Genomic DNA, 19,214 nt, shown 5'->3' on the forward strand with positions numbered 1-19,214 from the left:
AATAATGTTGCCCCTAAAAAGTGAAGTTTCTGCCCTTTTATGAAACATGGCGACCATCACCACCCTGAAAAACATCCTTTCTTTACTTGTGAGATTTCACACAGGTTTTGGAGATGAGCCCAACTCGAGATTCTGTGGGTTTTGCAAAGCAGGGCCCAGTTTTATCTAAATACCAAAACTGCAGGTGTTTAGAAGGGAGGAGAGAAGATAAAAGCTTTCAGTTTTGGCCCCCCTCGAGCTGTTTTTCATTGCCTGAGCTTAAATATGCAGCATGTGCCCATCCCCTCCAGTGGTGCAAGTTCATTCTTGATTTCTTACTTCTTTCATTTTCTTGCCTGTGGGGTAGGTGGATCTGCTACATTGAGGAAAGATGAGTAAACTTGACCTGAAACTTAACAGATGGTAAACATACTGGTTGCAATTGCATACTTAAACTTTAGTTTTAATTATTAAACCACATCTGTCAACAAATCTGCAGTGACCTAGACAAACTTCATAGCTTGCACTGGGAAGTGAGTGGGAATGGACCAGAATATGGAGCCAGTCATTTCATCATGAAGCCATTTTTAAAGAGCTTATGTTCCTTCCCAACCCATCTGTCACTGGCTAGTTTCTTCTGAGACCATAGCTTACTCCACTTTGTTGGTGGGTGTCACGTGTTCCATTCATCTCTGATGGCACCTCTTCCTGGTCACTTTGGGGATAAGCTCTAGCCAGATAGGCTCTCCTCTGGCAGTTTCTCTCCCATTGTCCTCTTGGCCTGCAGACCCCTTTCACTCTAGGAACTGCAACCTCCTTTTTGTGGCTCAGCCCTCTGGTGAGATCACTGCATTGTTCCCCCTTTTGGGGGTGGAGGGGGAGACCAAGATCCCTGTGGAACAAAAAGTCCCAGGCAATCTACTATCCTTTACGTGGTCTAAGCCACATCCTCAGTGACTGGTAGGGGAACCTAGGTCTCCTCCCTACTCCAGATTCCAGCTCAGGTGCCCTCCACTCAATAGCCAAGGCCTGCAGTGTCTTACCTTGCTGCTTTCCCCTGAGCCTTTCCTACATTCCTGACTCCCTCACATCTATGGGTCCACTAGTCTCCCAATTCCCTTAGGGAGTAACTGTGGCCTACCCTGTATAATCCCATAAACAGCTCCCTTCTTCCAGGGAGCAACTGAAGCCTACAGCCCCTTCTGTGGCCAGCTACCTGGTTTATACAGGCTCCTCCTGTTTCTGTCCAGCTGAGCCTCATTTAATCAACCACTGGTTCCTCCTCCAGGTTCAGCCTGGGGAGTTAATTGGTTCATCTGCCACCTTAGCAGTTTGAAGCCTTGTGTGGGGATGATATCCCCATCACAGTGGAACACTGCTCAAATGAAAAAGGTTATTGAAATGCAGAGTCCAGGAAATCAAGATACTGAAGCTAATAGTGATAAAATGGGTAAGCTGGAGTCAATGCAGTTTCTGATTCTTGGGAATAACTTGTGTTTTACTAGTATATTAGTAGTACATCTGAATGGAGAACCGGTAGACTCTGAAGTTTTGCCACTATCACCATATTTATTGTATGAATCTTGCTTTTTTAAAACTCCCATTTCTAATTTCTAAATCCTGATCAGCTTTTCTGCATCTTATTCTTCTAGAAAATCATAATTTAATGAGTTTCACGACATGAATAAACATTTTGGGTGAAATTCACCTCCTTTTCTTCTGTTCTGCACAGTCTGAATAAACAGATATCCTGTAGGAAATTACATGGTGGATGGAATCCATCTCCCCCCCACCCCGCCCCTGACATGTGAGAAGCATGAAGGCAGTCTATAGATCCTTCCTGTCCAATATTCCAGCTCCTGCACTGGAACAGATTTGCAAGATCCCACTTCCAAACCCTCTGTCATAAACAGATAGTTAAGGGTTAATGTCTCTTTTACCTGTAAAGGGTTAACAAGCTCAGTGAACCTGGCTGACACCTGACCAAAGGACCAATCGGGGGACAAGATACTTTCAAATCTTGGTGGAGGGAAGTCTTTGTTTGTGCTGTTTTTTTTTGTTCGTTGTTCTCTCTTGGGACTAAGAGGAGCCAGACGTGCAACCAGGTTTCTCCAGTCTTTCTGAAACAGTCTCTCATGTTCAAAGTAGTAAGTACTAGCTAGAAGGCGGCTTAGTCTTTTGTTTGTTTTCTTAATTTGCAAATGTATATTTTGCTGGAAGGATATTTTACCTCTGTTTGCTGTAACTTGTATCTTAGGCTGGGGGGAGGGAATCCCTCTAGTCTATATAAGCTGAAGACCCTGTAAACATTTTCCATCTTGATTTTACAGAGATAATTTTTATTTTTTCTTTCTTTAATTAAAAGCTTTCTCTTTTCAGAACCTGACTGATTTTTTTCCTTGTGTAAGACTCAAGGGGATTGGGTCTGGACTCACCAGGGAGTGGTGGGGGGAGAGAAGGGGGAGGAAAGGTTAATTCCTCTCTGTTTTAGGATCCAAGAAGTTTGGATCAGTGTATCTCTCAGGGAAAGTCTGGGACGGGGAAGGAGGGGGAATGGTTTATTTCCCTTTGTTTTAAGACCCAAGGGGTTTGGGTCTTGGGTCCCCCAGGGAAGATTTTGGGGAGACAGGGAGTGTACCAGACACTGGAATTTCTGATTGGTGGCAGCACTATCAGATCTAAGCTAGGAATTAAGCTTAGAAGGGTACATGCAGGTCCCCACTTTCTGGACGCTAAAGTTCAAAGTGGGAATAATACCTTGACACCCTCTCTGTCCTATATAGAGCTGATATGGAGCATGTCTTCTCCATGCACTAGGGTTGCTGAATCCTTCTGCATTCATGCTATGCAGCTGCTCAGAGCTATGCTATACTGAGGGCCTTCTGTAGCCCCTTCCCCACTGCAGGAGAAACCTCCTTTGCCTTCTACAATCTGATTTACTGACATTACCAAGGTGGATTACCTCTACATTTTAGTATGGTTTGCCCTGTGGAGTTCAGAAAGCTCAGGATTTTCTCTCAGCGCCCATGTGGAGAATTTTAACTAGGGAAAAGTCTTTCTTATTATTTCATTGACAAGTCACAGCATGGCATTAAAATCACAATAGGACACCAAATATTTTAAACCTGCTAGGAGTCTTTGGGCTGGTAGCCAAGAGCTTTGTTTTTAATCATTCTCTATGTGATGAAATGTGGTAGGTTTTTGTTGTTGTTGTTTTGTTTTTTGCTATTCTTTGCAAAAATAGCATCAGAGCATTAACCAAATGTTTGGAACTTCAGAAATTAAGCATCCAGTTTTTAGGAGATAAGCATCCAACTTTCGGCAACATCTTCAATACCATCCACTCTACGTGAAGGTGTGCATGGTCTACAGGTCAAAAGAAAAGAGGCAGCAGCAAAAGAACAATGATACCTCCCATGTGCTTCTGTGGCATTAGATGAGTCAATCCATCAAGAACAATCAGTCTAGCACCAGGGAGACCCAGAGGGATCACGCTGTAGTTTTCCTGTATCAGCAGTAGTGTCTCTATTGTGGTTTTTTTTAAAGTTACCTTCAAGTGAGGCCTACGGCATGACTGAAATGCTGGTTATTGCAATTGCTGTGGAACAATCAGTTGTCATGAGTGATTCAAGGAAAGCCTGATTCTGGGCTCTTTTGACATTTTCCTTTGACTCATAGACTCATAGACTCATAGGTCAGAAGGGACCAATCTGATCATCTAGTCTGACCTCCTGCACAAGGCAGGCCACAGAACCCCACCCATCCAATTTTATAACAACCCCTATCCCAGGACCGAGTTATTGAAATCCTCAAAAATGGTTTGAAGACCTCAAGCTGCAGGGAAACCACCAGCAAGTGACCCGTGCCCCACGCTGCAAGGGAAGGTGAAAAACCTCCAGGGCACCTGCCAATCCGCCCTGGAGGAAAATTCCTTCCCGACCCCAAATATGGCGATCAGCTAAACCCTGAGCATATGGGCAAGAGTCACCAGCCAGCACCCAAGAAGGAATTCTCCGCAGCAACTCAGTACCCATCACATCCAGCATCTCCCCGCAGACCATTGAGCAGACCTGTCTGGTGGTAATTCAAGATCAATTGCCCAAATTAACGATCCTATCATAACATCCTCTCCATATACTTATCAAGCTTTGTCTTAAAGCCAGGAAAGTCTTTTGCCCCTACTACTTCCCTCGGAAGGCTATTCCAGAACTTCACTCCCCTAATGGTCAGAAACCTTCGTCTAATTTCAAGTCTAAACTTCCTAATATCCAGTTTATACCCATTCGTCCTCGTGTCTACATTAGTACTAAACTTAAATAATTCCTCTCCCTCCCTAACGTTAACCCCCTTGATATATTTATATAGAGCGAGCATATCCCCCCTCAGCCTTCTTTTGGCCAGGCTAAACAAGCCAAGCTCTTTGAGTCTCCTTTCATAAGGCAGTTTTTCCATTCCTCGGATCATCCTCGTAGCCCGTCTCTGAACCTGTTCCAGTTTGAATTCATCCTTCTTGAACATGGGACACCAGAACTGCACACAGTATTCCAGATGGGGTCTCACCAATGCCTTATATAACGGTACTAACACCTCCTTGTCCTTGCAGGAAATACCCCGCCTGATGCATCCCAAAATCGCATTTGCTTTTTTAACAGCTGTATCACATTGGCGACTCATAGTCATCCTGCTATCAACCAGTACCCCAAGGTCCTTCTCCTCCTCCGTCGCTTCCAACTGATGCGCCCCCAACGTATATCCAAAATTCTTATTATTAATTCCTAAATGCATGACCTTGCACTTTTCACTGTTGTATTTCATCCTATTTCTATTACTCCAGTTTACAAGGTGGTTCAGATCTTCCTGAATAGTATCCCTTTCCTTCTCCGTGTTAGCAATACCCCCCAGCTTCGTGTCATCCGCTGCTAGTGATTGTTAAGACTACTCAGTGTTTTAAGAGCTAACAGGATGATTGTTTGCTATTTCTTTATGAGAATCATGTACTGAATGGTAGAGAGAGAATTTTCATTGTGATTATAATTGCTCAGTGTGGAAATGTTTGTTCTTAACCAACTAATTCCCAGGCATTCCTTTATCTTAGTTAGATTGTGGCTGATCCCTTTCCAAATATAAATTCTTATGGATTGTTTTTGAAGGGCATTATTGAGCATTCAAGCATCCATGCAAAGTTACTGCACACATATCGCCATAATTGTGATGAATCATCATTCCTGTTAAAGTTTTACAGCAAGACTTTAGGCCAAACAAGAGTGGGAGAGGTTTATTTAGAGATCAGAAAAACAACACCCTGGATGTGTTACACGGGTAGGTTCTTTGCCTCAAATATGTAGCTCATTTCATTTTAATAAGACTTAGTAAGACAGCACATTTCAAATGCTAAATGATAGTGATAGTACAACAGTCTATCAAAATATATATTCACTGCAAGTCTGTGCCAGCATAAGGCTCCTGCACTAGAAAGTCTGCTGAAGCAATAGTTTTCTGCAGTACACAGCACTCTCAAACTCTGTTGCATTGGGGGAAGTGATTTAAATGACCTGCCCAGTCTAAAAAATGGTTGGTACTGACTGGGAAGGGGTCCTGGCCAAGGTAAGTGTAGGATGCACTTGTTCAGAGCATCCCCACACCATTCTCTGCTAGTGGGACTCCTTTGGAAACCCACACTATAAATTAAAGCCTTACCCCTCCCTGCAGAAACCCAGCTGGCCTTTCTCATTGTGCATCCTGGAGCTAGCCCTAGGTAACTGGCCCATAACTGTTAATTCATGAGTATACTTAAAATTACTTAGTCCTCAAGAGGTGTTTTAAATAATCCACTGGGATGTTTAGAATTTAGATGAAACCTATATGCGAGATTTAATCTCTGGGCTGTTCCCTTGAGCATCACAAGAAGACATTGCCTTCTGATCCATTAGTAAACATCGATGCAAAAATTCACCCGAGCTGGCAAGCTCCTATTACCATTGTGGAAATACAGAATTTTGGGGCTGTGTTTTATTCTCTGTTGTATCAGTTAAGGGACCAAGAAAACACAGAAAGTTGCTAAGAAATAAAAAATTCCTCTGAACCTGGAGATTACTAGACTTCAATCATTACACTTGAGTCTGTAATGCTGAAACACTCCCCTCAAACCCCAATTGTTTCAAATTTTCCTTCTTACTTGTAATGTTTTTCTCCCCAACCCTCTCCCTTGTTCAGTTCTAAGGTGACCAAAATTCCCTTATTCTGGGTGGCTTGCCCTACTTTTCCCAAACCCTAATCCATACACGTGTTCATTATCACTCGCTTGGGTAACTGTAACTACCTCTGTTCTGCTGCATCCTAGCTATGCTCTGAGCTTGTACAAAATTCAGCTACATAATTACTCACTTGATGCAGAATAATTGACCACATCATTGTCTTCTGTGCTGAAAGAGCTTTACAGGATTCTGGTAAAAGAGCAGATCAACTGGAGGATCCTGCAGCTTATGTCTGGCTGTGCCCTGCTTTATCTTCATGACCTTAGAGCAACTCTAACTTGCTTTGCTATTAACACTGTAACCCTTTGTCCTTTTCGTATCGCCACAGACATTACAAACAAAGACAATACAGTTGAAACATTACTTAAGTTCAAGAAAATTTAGTATATTTAGTGTCCTTAGTACAGGTTTTCATAATGACATTTAATATAGTAATGCAGTTTTCACTTCTGTAGTGTCATCCTTCACTGGCATCTCAAAGCTCATTATTAAAATTAGTTAAATGTCACTACTATGTATTGTAACCCCGTAAGGTAGGTGGCATGATACCCATTTTACAGACTGTGAAACTAGTGCGTAAATTGGAGTAAGCGATTTTCCCTACTCCTGGGGAACCATTAGAACTAGCCGTGATCTGATTCTTGGAAATGTAATCCTTAAACAAGCAACAGTTCCTGGACAAGCAACTCATTCTTCAATCTACCTCTGGTAGCCTGAACCCGTCCTTGTGCCTCTGCCTAGGGTAGCAGAGCTCTTTGCTGTGGTAAAAAACTGGAACAGGGAGTGTTGTGGCCAACAGGGGGACCTTTCTAACGCAGCAGCTGTTCAGTTCCTCATAGGTAAGTTTGAGATTCTGAATAACATAGGTTGTACATTTTCTCTAGACCGTTTGATTAGGTATCTATTATTGACTTATTACCAGTGCTGAAAACACTAGTTGGTAGCTCCTCTCCTGAATTCTTTATTTTTAGTTGACATGAAAAAAACAAAGTACAGAATTGTTTCCCCCCACCCACCCTGTAAATTTGCTTATCAGTGTACGAAACAGAGTCAGACACAGTCTCTGACTCAAAGAGCCCACATTCTAAATCATACAGACATTTTGCAGTGGGTAGATTATACCCCTTTTACAAGTAAGCAGACTGTGACTGAGAGAAGTTGGCCAAGGTCACATGATCCTGCTGTTGGTGCTGTGCATATGGATCTCGTGCCTATGCAAAACCATATTACAGTCAACATAGATCTGCATGGCTCACGGATCTGTCCATGCTAATCTGATTGTAGGATTAGGGCCGATGTTTCTTGACTCCCAGTCCTCAGATCTAACCAACAGGCCAAAATTTGCTCTTGGTTACACCAGAGTAAATCCTGACTAACTCAGCTTAAATGAATGCAGATACCTGGATTGATAGTGGTGTAAATGCAGAATTTGACCCCAGATGTGCTAATTGAAATGTACCCTTTCTAGTTAGAGTAATAATAGACATTAATCTTTTGAAATACCTTACTAAAAGTACTTCCCTTTCTCCCTTCTGCTGTACAGTGATATTAAGTTGTGTAATCTTGAAGTAAAGACAATTTTAGACTCCTTTGTACTCAGGCTAAAGTGTACAGTAAGTTATATTTTACCTGTCTGTCTCTGTGGAAGAAAAGCTTTAATTTACATCTCAATTTAATTATGTCCCATGCACACTGTACCTTGAAATGCATGATGAGATGATAAAATTTTTTACTTATCGTGCTTACCTGCATTATGGGAGGAATTAGAGGCTGGATCCACTAATGTCTGTATAGCATTTTGAGTACCATTATTAAAAGAATATGTGAAACAAAATTTTTAATAAATACCTTGTGATAATAATTGCTGAGCAATTACAGTTAAAAGAAGGATAGTGTACACAGGCAGAATGTAAGCCCCATCCTGCAAATTGAACCCCTATGTCCATGTAGAATTCACTGACATGAGTGGGGCTCGGTGGCGGGATCTGGCCACATGTATCACATTATACCATTGTTAGCAAAAACCAAATTTTAATCTGCATTGTCTCATGGGTAATGTTGTTATATGTCACAGTACAGTGAAGATCTAATAGGTTACTGAAAACCAAGTGTGTGAGAGCTGTCATGAGTTTCATTAAACTAATGGAGATTCCACGGTTATACATTATAATTGGTAATGCTGTCCTTGCAGTGACTTCCCAGGAGAGCTTTCTTACAGGCTGTGGATGCCTCACAGATTGAATGGAATCTAAGTAAACAAAATACTCAGCTTTACCACAGGCCCCAAGGTTCTGGCTCCATTAGTATCCCTGGTTTGCTTGCTTGGTCCAATCCTTGTTACCCATGCATGCACAGCCAAAACCTGAGCAGCTACAGTAGGATAGGAAAACAAAGCTATAGAATCTGCAGAGCTCACACTATGGCCTGGTCTACACTACGCGTTTAAACCGAATTTAACAGCGTTAAACCGATTTAACCCTGCACTCGTCCACACAATGAGGCCCTTTATATCGATATAAAGGGCTCTTTAAACCGGTTTCTGTACTCCTCCCCGACGAGAGGACTAGCGCTGAAATTGGTATTGCCATGTCGGATTAGGGTTAATGTGGCTGCAAATCGACGGTATTGGCCTCCGGGCGGTATCCCACAGTGCACCATTGTGACCACTCTGGAAAGCAATCTGAACTCGGATGCACTGGCCAGGTAGACAGGAAAAGCCCCATGAACTTTTGAATTTCATTTCCTGTTTGCCCAGCGTGAAGCTCTGATCAGCACGGGTAGCGATGCAGTCCCAAATCCAAAAAGAGCTCCAGCATGGACCGTACGGGAGATACTGGATCTGATCGCTGTATGGGGAGACAAATCTGTTCTATCAGAGCTCCGTTACAGAAGATGAAATGCCAAAGCATTTGAAAAAAATCTCCAGGCTATGATACAGAGTCCACAGCACAGTACTAAGAGAGAAGCGTAATGGAAAGCCAAAGAATCAAATGGACACTCAGGGAGGGAGGGAGGGGGTACTGAGGACTCCAGCTATCCCACAGTCCCCACAGTCTCCAAAAAGCATTTGCATTCTTGGCTGAGCTCCCAATGCCTGTAGGGTCAAACACGTTGTCCGGGGTGGTTCAGGGTATATCTCGTCAATTTACCCACCCTCCCCCCCGTGAAAGAAAAGGGAAAAAAATCGTTTCTTGACTTTTTTCAGTGTCACCGTATGTCTACTGCATGCTGCTGGTAGACGCAGTGCTGCGGCACTGAACAGCAGCATCCTCTCCCCTCCCTTCCCCGGTGGCAGACGGTACAGTGCAGAATGACTGATAGCCGTCCTCGTCATCATGCCATGAGTGCTCCTGGCTGGCCTCAGGTGAGGTCAGGCTGGGGCACCTGGATAAAAATAGGAATGACTCCCGGTCATTCCCGGCAGATAGTACAGAACGGCTGGTAACCGTCTTCATCATAGCAACTGGGGGCTGAGCTCCATCAGCCCCCCCCTTTCATGTCTAAAGAAAAGATTCTGTACTGCCTGGGCTATCATAGCAGTGGGATGCTGGCTCCTTTCCCCCCCACCATTTAATGTCCTGCCGGGACTATCCTAGCAGCTGGAGGCTGCCTCCCCCTCATTTTATCTCACTAAAAACTCAGTGTTTCTTATTCCTGCATTCTTTATTACTTCATCACACAAATGAGGGGACACTGCAATGGTAGCCCAGGAGGGTGGGGGAGAAGGGAAGCAATGGGTGGGGTTGTTGCAGGGGCACCCCCTAGAATTGCATGAAGCTCATCATTTCTGCAGGATCTGACACGGAGCGGCTGTGCTCTCTGGTTCTCTGGTACACTGGTTCTCTAGTACACTTGCCCCATATTCTAGGCAGGACTGACTCTATTTTTAGATACAACATAAAGAAGGAAATGACCCGGGGAGTCATTCCCATTTTTGTCTTTGCGCCCCCAGCCAACCTCAGCGAGGCCAGCCAGGAGCACCCATGACAGCAGCAGAACGACTGATAACCATCATCTCATCGCCAATTTACAATGGCACAGCAGACGGTACAGAACGACTGGTAACCATCTCTGCTACCTTGCAAAGGCAAATGAAAGCTGCTGTCTAGCGCTGCAGTACCGCCTCTGTCAGCGGCATCCAGTACACATACGGTGACAGTGACAAAAGGCAAAATGGGCTCCATGGTTGCCATGCTATGGCGTCTGCCAGGGCAATCCAGGGAAAAAGGGCGCAAAATGATTGTCTGCCGTTGCTTTCACAGAGGAAGGAATGAGTGATGATATTTACCCAGAATCACCTGTGACACTGTTTTTGCACCATCATGCATTGGGATCTCAACCCAGAATTCCAGTGGGTGGGGGAGACTGCGGGAACTATGGGATAGCTACGGGATAGCTACCCACAGTGCAACGCTTCAGAAATCGACGCTAGCCTCGGACCATGGACGCACACCACCGAATTATTGTGCTTTGTGTGGCCATGTGCACTCGACTTTATACAAGCTGTTTTACAAAACCAGTTTATGTAAAAATCAGAATGATCCTGTAGTGTAGACATACCCTGAGTTCCCTTAACAGATTATTTATTTACTTCTATTCTCTCCCAGGTGAGCAAGACTTTATGAGTGGTATGAAATATTTTAAAATTATTACATAAATATACCACACCTTAGTTACATGTTCTGGAAAAGACTGGCACAACATCACCTTTTTATCTTATCTTTTTTTTTTTTCTTTTTTTTTTAAGAATGTATGCGTTATAGTTGTTTCCACATGACACACAAATCATGTTCTGTCTAGTTATATGTCATCTCATCAAGCTGGCCATAAGTATGCAGCAACTGAAAATGACATATTTGTCATGGTGCATCCAAGTGCTTATTTGAAGCTGAAAATATCACCTCAGGGTAGCAAGGTCTGAGTCACATGAAAGGTGATGTTTAACTTGTGCAGGTAGATGATTTTAGACTATTTTGATTCCATCCTTGATTTCTTGTTTTTATGTTGTCTGGATGGTTCTCTAGTGGATTTCATTCTCCTGTAATCTTCAGTACCCTCTGCATGCTTACTAATCCTTCATCTTCTGCCCTGAAAACTTGATCTCTCATTTATGTAAATTCCTACCCTTCCTCATTTGTTAGCTCAGCAAAGCAAAACAATTGGTAAACTATTTTCTTCCATCTTGGTGGACACTGTCAGCTGATGCAGTTATTCCAGCAGAGCGTGACTGAAGTGAGACTCCCTGTGCAAATTATACCCCCACCAGGGTGGGAAAGCATGAATGGTATGCATCAGGGTCTTTAGTGTTAAAATCCAGGAGTAGTACTAGTGCCTTCATGGATGTATTGAGCCTGATTGGCATTATGTGGCCACACAGAAGATACTTCTAAGGACCATTCCTCAGGCTTGGCCAGGAGTTATGCAGCTGTGGAAAGATAACGTTGCTGATAATAGGGACATATGGCATGTCTCCTGGACATTTCACTTCTCAGGCAGGTTACTATTGACCTGACAGAAATAATCAGCATAGGAGAGATCACTTGGGGTTGCAGCCAGTCTGAATACAGATCCAAATTTAAAACTGCTTTTCCCCTTTTTGATCTGATTTGAGGAAAAGGAAAAGCAATGCCAGTGCAAATTTATGGATACGATATCTGATGAGAGAAATTGCAAACTGATGTTAATAAGTCCAAGGGCATTATACTCTGGTGAACTTGCAAATTGATGTTAATGCAGATTAATGTGCTTTCATGCCTGAGCTGCATCTGCTCAGGGCATGAATTTGACCTTAAACTCAGACTATACTCATTCATTTTTTGAAAAGGTTTCTCCTCCATAAAGATGTTAGTGTTGTGCGGCCTACTCATAAAGAATCATATGCCACTGCAAATACCAGAAGATCAGGAAGGTATGTGATAGATAATGGTAGAACATGTCAAGGAACGTCTATCAGCTTTGGTATTTCAGTAACGTGCCCTATGCGGCAGCCCTGTATTCAGAGACATTGCTCCAGGAAAGTAGGTCCAGGAAAGTGACACTTCAGCGGGTGATATTTGAACTTTCAATGGAATTGACTAACATGGAGACATATTTCTTAGGGTGCTGTTTCTTGTCAGAGAGTTTGGTGCTTCTAGAAGGGAGCAACATGAAATACTAGATAAAATGGGTTATTTGGGAAATACTTCTCAGGCCCAGCTCCAGTGTCTAAGGAAGGCTAGTGTCTTCCTTGGCAATCCCACCATTGTTCAGTGTAACTGTAAATTATGAATCATTATGTTAGATTCAGACATCTTGTCTCTGCATATTATTGCCTACAAGCCCTTGTGCTTCCCACCAATGACTGTTTATAAAATGATAGCTCTCATGCTTGTCAACCTTGCTTAGGGCTAGATTGCTGTGTGTAGCACAGCGCTGAGTGGGGAAGGGGGTGCAGAGACAGGCTTCTATAAGTAAGGCCCTACCAAATTCACAGACCCTGAAATCTGGCAGATTTCACAGGGGATACTAGGGTTTCTCAAATTGGGGGCCCTGACCCAAAAAGGTGTTGCTGGGACAGGGGAGTTGCAAGGTTATTTTAGGGGGGTTGTGGTATTGCCATCCTTATTTCTGTGCTGCCTTCAGACGTGGTGGCCGGAGAGCAGCGGCTGTTGGTCATGTGCCCAGCTCTGAAGGCAGCGCCCCTTTAGCAGCTGCGCAGAGGCAAGAGTGGCAATACAGCACCATGCTACCCTTACTTTTGTGCTGCTATCTTCGGAGCTGGGCAGCCAGAGAGTGGCCACTGCTTACTGAGCACCCAGCTCTGCAGGCAGCAGCGCAGAAATAAGGGTGGCAATACCATACGATACCATCCTTACTCCTACATTGCTGCTGGCGGTGGCTCTGCCTTCAGCTCTGAAGGCAGCCCTGCCACCACCAGCAGCACAGAGGTAAGGGTAGCAGTACCACAAGCCCTTCCCCACCCCCACAATAACCTTGTGACCCCATCCCACAACTCCTTTTTGTGTCAGGTCCCCTGCAATTATAACACAATGAAATTTCAGATTTAAATAATTGAAATAATGAAATTTACTATTTTAAAAATCCTATGAAAGTGAAATTGACCAAAATGAATCATGACTTTGGAGGACCTTATCTATAAGGAATCTGGAGGAGGGATTGCACCTCCATAAAGCACAACCCTACCCCAGACTCCCCAGTATGCAGGGATAATGTATGCGCTATTCCATCCCTTAGGATGCTTTCCCAGTGCACTCAGCCAGCTCCTTGGGCCACTATGGAAGGGGGACCTTGGCTCTGCTGCATCCTACTTTCCTCTACCTACCTCTGGAGGATTCTTGCTTTGGGGAAAGTAGGCCTTATACTCCCCTGAGCACTCCTCTCTCGTCTGTGGGAGCATAATGAAGGGAAATCTCCTTGGGTCCTCCTTGCCCCTGCACACCTGAACTGTGGTCAGGGACTTCCTGGCTATTGAATGACCTGCCTTTATAGTACCTAGCATGCTATTGGCACTGGGACTAACTGAAATCTTTTAACAAAACTTTTTTTGGGAGGTTGAAATAAAAAGTGTTTTGCAGAAACATCTGTTTTGATGATTATTTTGTTTAGAAGTTTGAGAGAGACCAACTCGTCCACCCCAGCCTAGTTAAGTGCGGTCTGGAACCCAACTTTCCTATGTGCAACATGAGTGCTTTAGTTACTGGGCTATCATCTGTTTTGTGCATCTGAGTCTGTCTGTCTGTCTCCTACCAACAGCAGGAAGGCAGTGAAGAATTCCCATTAGGGTGTTGCTTCTGAAAGATTGATTATCTTTTCTTTGATAATCCCCATATCCCTTTCTCTCTGTTTTTGAAGTAATGCTTTTCCTTCTCACTGTGCTCAGGGCTATTAACTGGCTTAATAGGAAGTGTTTCAAATGCTTACATTTTGTCAGTGCAAAGGTTCTTCTTGTGTAACAGCTACCAGAAAATCAGTTAGCATAGAGCTTTTTTGAGGCTTATTGTAGCTGTGACTTGAATCTCCCATAAGGCCTGGGAATAAACCAGACCCTTCTGTGAAAGTTTGGTCTTACAGTTCCTTTCAGTCAGTGCCTTAAATTTAATTCATTTTAAAGGCAGATATTGAATGTAAATAAAGGCTGATTGTCCTCAATGTCCTGTAATAAATCAGAGGTTACGTAGGACTTCAGGCTATCATTCATGACACTGCATATCGTGATCCCAGCAGCAGCAGGAATTAGAACTCTGGTCTTCCTTCTGCTAAAGCACAGGTCTTGACCACTTGAGATAAAGGCAGGGCTGGACTGAGGTGCTGTGCAACCTGCCTTTAGTTATCTTCACAGCCCCCCCAGCCACCCATTTCATGGGATATCCAGGTTGGAAGGGACCTCAGGACGTCATCTAGTCCACCCTACTGCTCAAAGTAGGACCAATCCCCAGACAGCACTATTGCCCTAGATCCCTAAAATGGCCCCCCTCAAGGTTTGAGCTCATAACCCTGGATTTAAGCAGGCCAATGCTCACACCACTGAGCTATATTGCTGATAAGATTAGTTTTCCCCCAGTAGAAGGTTACAGTGCAACAGTTCCACCAAGGAGTTTTCCCATTTTACAAAAAAATCCCACAAACAAAACTACAAAGCTCGGTGTGAATAATGATATTCACAAAGCATCTAGGGTACGTGTGATAGTCTAGGAATATCCTCTCACTTACAGGATGGATGCCACAAAAAGCTATGCTGCCTCTCTTACCTATACCACTCCTGGGATGACCCATTAAAGACCTTGGGAGTTTTGTTATGTATTTCAGTAGGAGACTGGATGACACTGAAGGCCTCAGGAATTTTGTCATGCATTTCAGTAGGATGTGGTGTAGGGACAGCCGGCAGGACGAATATTGCTTTAAGTCATCTTTTCTGATACCTGTGTTTTCAGAATGTTGAATGATCTTACCTAGTCCTTGCCAGTCATAAGTGAGACCAGGCTTAGCACTGCTCTAAGGCATGTTCTGGTAGAAACAGAGGCTTAGTGTGATGGATAAAGTAATGTGCTGGTTTAACGCCGAGAGACCCCGGTTGTTGTTGGGTAGGATTGAATCTGGGGTCTCTGGAGCTTAGTGCATGAGCTAAAAGCCAAGTGGTTGTTAGCAAAGGCTGGAGAAGTTACATACTTCTCCTAGCTGAGGAAGCACATCCCAAGCTTCAGAGACTTCCCAGTTGAAATCCTCAATGAGCCCCAATTGTAATGCTGTCAAACCCCAGTTGTCAGGATGGAACCTAGGACCACTGGAACTAAGTGTATGAGCCAACTGGCTCTTAGTTAAGGCTGTAGAGCAGACTCATTAATCTCTCTGTAAGTGGTCTCAGTGCCACTAGCTGGGACAAAACACCCAAAGACCAGGAGGTCTGTGGGTTACACTGGGACTTAGGAAGGTCTGGTTTCAAGTCCCAGCTTCATCACACACATGCTTTAACCTTAAGCAAGTCACTTAATCTGCCTTGTGGCTCATCTGCCTTTTGGCTTTATGAAAACAAAACAAACAAAAAACTATTTCCTTCTTCACAGACAGGCTGTGAGGGTAAAATACGTCAGCAATCATGATGCACTCAGATACTACGATGATGAGCGCTGTGTAATCACCTAGATAGGAGTTGTCAACCAGCCCAGAATAGATGGGCTGCAGCTTACTTGGCTAAGCCTCCCTAATGTATACTTCTTTTTGTGGGGACTAGGAGGGGGCCAGGGTAGAGCCACAATATTTGTAATATCATTAAGGGCTCAATTCTACATGCCTTTTGAATGTGGTACTTCCATTGAATTCCATAAAAGTTCAGGGCATTGACGGCTGGCAGGCCAAGGCTCTCTGTCCTTACAGGTTTAGAGTACAAGGTGCACAAAAATGTTGCATGGAGTCAAATTATGAAACCATGTAACTCATGGTTAGGATAATTAGTCCTCCTTTTCAGATGGTGCTCTTGAAACGCTGCAGGTGGCAAGTATTGTCATCATTCCTCTGAGAACTGTTTACCTTTAAACAGCCTTCATTGTATTCCTGCTCAAGAATAATCCTCTTTTCTTTTGCTCCTTCATTCTTACTGATACATCAATGATAAGCTAACTCTTTAGTGGTTACAACTTCATAGGAGCTTTCCTAGGTTGCAGAACACTGGGTTTCTCATGCCATGCGTTCGGTCAGACACAGCTTGGAAGTGTCTCAGTGCTTTTAAATCTGACTTGTTAATGTTTCTACATTAATTCTAAATATTGTATTTTACTGTGTGAATTCTTGTAGGTTTTTAATGTCTTCCCATTTTTCCATGGTGCTGTGAGCCCTTATATCTCTATATTACAGAATTAGAAAATACACGCTGCACAATTAGATATGGGATGAACTTACTAATTTAAATAAAACTGCAAAGTCTATTTATTATGTACACACTTAACCTCTTAGATAACAAAACAAAAGAAAAGGAGAAAAATAAGCAAATATTAACACTAATGTAGCCTCAAACTTTTGTTTTTTACTATAGACTTGTATTCTATAGTATCTTACACACTAGGTACTGGAGTATTTCATACTGAAATTCAAATTAGTAAGTCTTGTTTGACCATAAATATGCACAGAACTGCACAAACGACTCACAAAAGAACTTAAAAATGAGGAGACAGTCAGTCTCTAAACATCTAATCATAGCACCTCTTGAAATTTTAAATAAATTTGTTTCCAGACCAGATTTTTTTTGCTTCCAGATTAATTAAGACCTTTAACAGAAAATTATTAATTACATCTTCACATTTATATAATAGAGTTCACTGTAGTTATGTAGGAGTCAATGGTATTCAAACGACATCTTTTGATGAAGTAATTGGGCTGCTTCTGGGGCCTGTTTCAGCTGCTATGGGCGTGCTTCAAATGCAAATTACTGCCAAATGGATTCTTTCTAAATTCCAGCCAATTAAAATACATTTAAAGTGCAGCTGGTGGAAAGCAAAAGACCTACAATTGTGCAAGAAACTTTAGGGCAATGAGATAAAATCCCCAAGTTTGGCTAACACGATTATTAAATAATGCATTTTTGTAGAAGTGGAGAAACCAAACAAAGAGCTCTCCTAGCTCCAGTCAGAAGCAAAGATGACACTTTTAGCACTACCTTAAAAGAGACAAAGAAGGGAGTGTGTTTGTTAGGGTGTCAGTTTTCTACTCCTGGCTCTTTAAACCATGTAAGTTTGGCAGCTTGCCCTATGTGGTGCTGCATACAAATATTGACAGAACACAGTGGTATTTGTTAAACCCATTCTTGAGAAGCCAATGATTAAAACTCTGAAGGAAGATCTGAGAACCTCAGACATTTTTTGTCCTCAATAATGTTATAACATTTACCAAATGAAAGAGAAAATACTGAGTTTGGTAAAATGAAAACATTGACCGTCCATTTCTGCTTTGCCTTGTAGGTAAGGACAGATTTTTGTTTGTTTTAAATCTTATTATAAAAAAAAGATCTTACAGTTAGCACACTGAAAGGTGCTATTAGCACTTTTGATTTAATCCTCTGATTTGGGAGGAAGCTGTGTGACAGCATGTGTAAATAGACAGAAGATGTTACCCAGTAACTATGTACCAACAGCATTAGTGTTACATACTGTATCTTTTTCTCAGTACTGTTTCAGTGTCCGATAGGTGCTTGAATCTTTACAGACATCTTTAATATACATTTATAGTTTAATGTCTGGGACTTTCCTGACAAGTTCCCAGCTGTATTTTGTCTAGTTGTGTCAATAGGGGGATTTCAGAATTTGCTGCATGTATGATACTTTTGAAAAGTTATTCTCTCTGCTATCTAATTGATTGTTGTCATTCTAGTATTTAAATACAAACCAAGGACTTCTAAAAATGTGTCGCCTGCTCTTTCTTTCAACTTTAAGTAGTTGTTTTATCTGAGACTATCGTTTTCATCTTTTCTGGTATTTTAAAAGAAACAGCTGAAGTTGCATTAATGAAAAGTGTATATTACACTATTTAAAATGTGTAAATCTTTATAAATCATATCTGATTTCATTTATTACAGTCTGGTGCACTGTAAATATGAATGTCTGCAAGGACTTGAAGACAGTATTGCTTTATACCGGGGTTCTTGAACTGGGGGTCAGGACCCCTCGGGGGTTGTGAGGTTATTATATGGGGGGTCGTGAGCTGTCAGCCTCCACCCCAAACCCCGCTTTACCTCCAGCATTTCTAATGGTGTTAAATATATAAACACGTGTTTTTAATTTGTAAGGGGGGTTGCACTCAGAGACTTGTTATATGAAAGAGGTCACCGGTACAATAGTTTGAGAACCACTGGTTTATACTCATCATTTCATCTCAGCACTTTAAATTCCAGACTGATGATTGCTATTTCAACACATTATGGTCCGTACTCTTTGGCTTCACTTTTGCTAACTGTGAGCAAAGAATCTTGCACATTTCGTGGTATGGGATCATATTTCAGCAATAGGGATTTGTTAAATGTGCCTTGTTAATGTGCAAGTAGCACTGAGCATATGCCAAGCTGAGACTTTAAGAAAAGCTTCATGTGCCTACTGACAAAATAAATGCTGGTTAGTCTATAGAATAATCGTTTAAATGTATTTTGCAACAAACTTCAATGTATGAGTTCAGCTATCATATGAAAATGTCTGGTGAAGTAAAAAACTAGCAAATTCAAGAAATGTATATTAAAATTCCCTACATTAAGGGCCTTGATTTTGCAAGCTTTACTCATTAAACTGGTCTCATTGAAGTGGATGGAACTATTTATTTGGCTAGGTACAGCACATCATTAATAACTACTACAGAATTGGGGTTCAAAGACTAGGTGTAAATAATATTTACTATAGGCTATGGTGAGATACAGAAATATATACATATAAAAAAACCCAGAAGGCCCCAAATCCTGCAAAGACTAGTGCACATGTTTATCTTTAGACAAGTCTTTGCAGGATTGAG

General features: G+C 42.4%; 1 protein-coding gene across 1 annotated transcript in view; it reads left to right on the forward strand.

The window, feature by feature from the left end:
* Positions 1-17,603: 17,603 nt before the first annotated feature.
* Positions 17,604-19,214, forward strand: part of NCKAP5 (NCK associated protein 5) — a 634,612-nt gene continuing 633,001 nt past the window's right edge. Inside the window, exon 1 of the mRNA XM_050915979.1 lies at positions 17,604-17,680. The gene's annotated coding sequence lies outside the window, so the exon portion shown is untranslated. The remainder of the gene's footprint in view (positions 17,681-19,214) is intronic.

This window comes from Gopherus flavomarginatus, chromosome 10, assembly GCF_025201925.1.
Source record: "Gopherus flavomarginatus isolate rGopFla2 chromosome 10, rGopFla2.mat.asm, whole genome shotgun sequence".
Classification (NCBI taxonomy): Eukaryota; Metazoa; Chordata; order Testudines; family Testudinidae; genus Gopherus; species Gopherus flavomarginatus.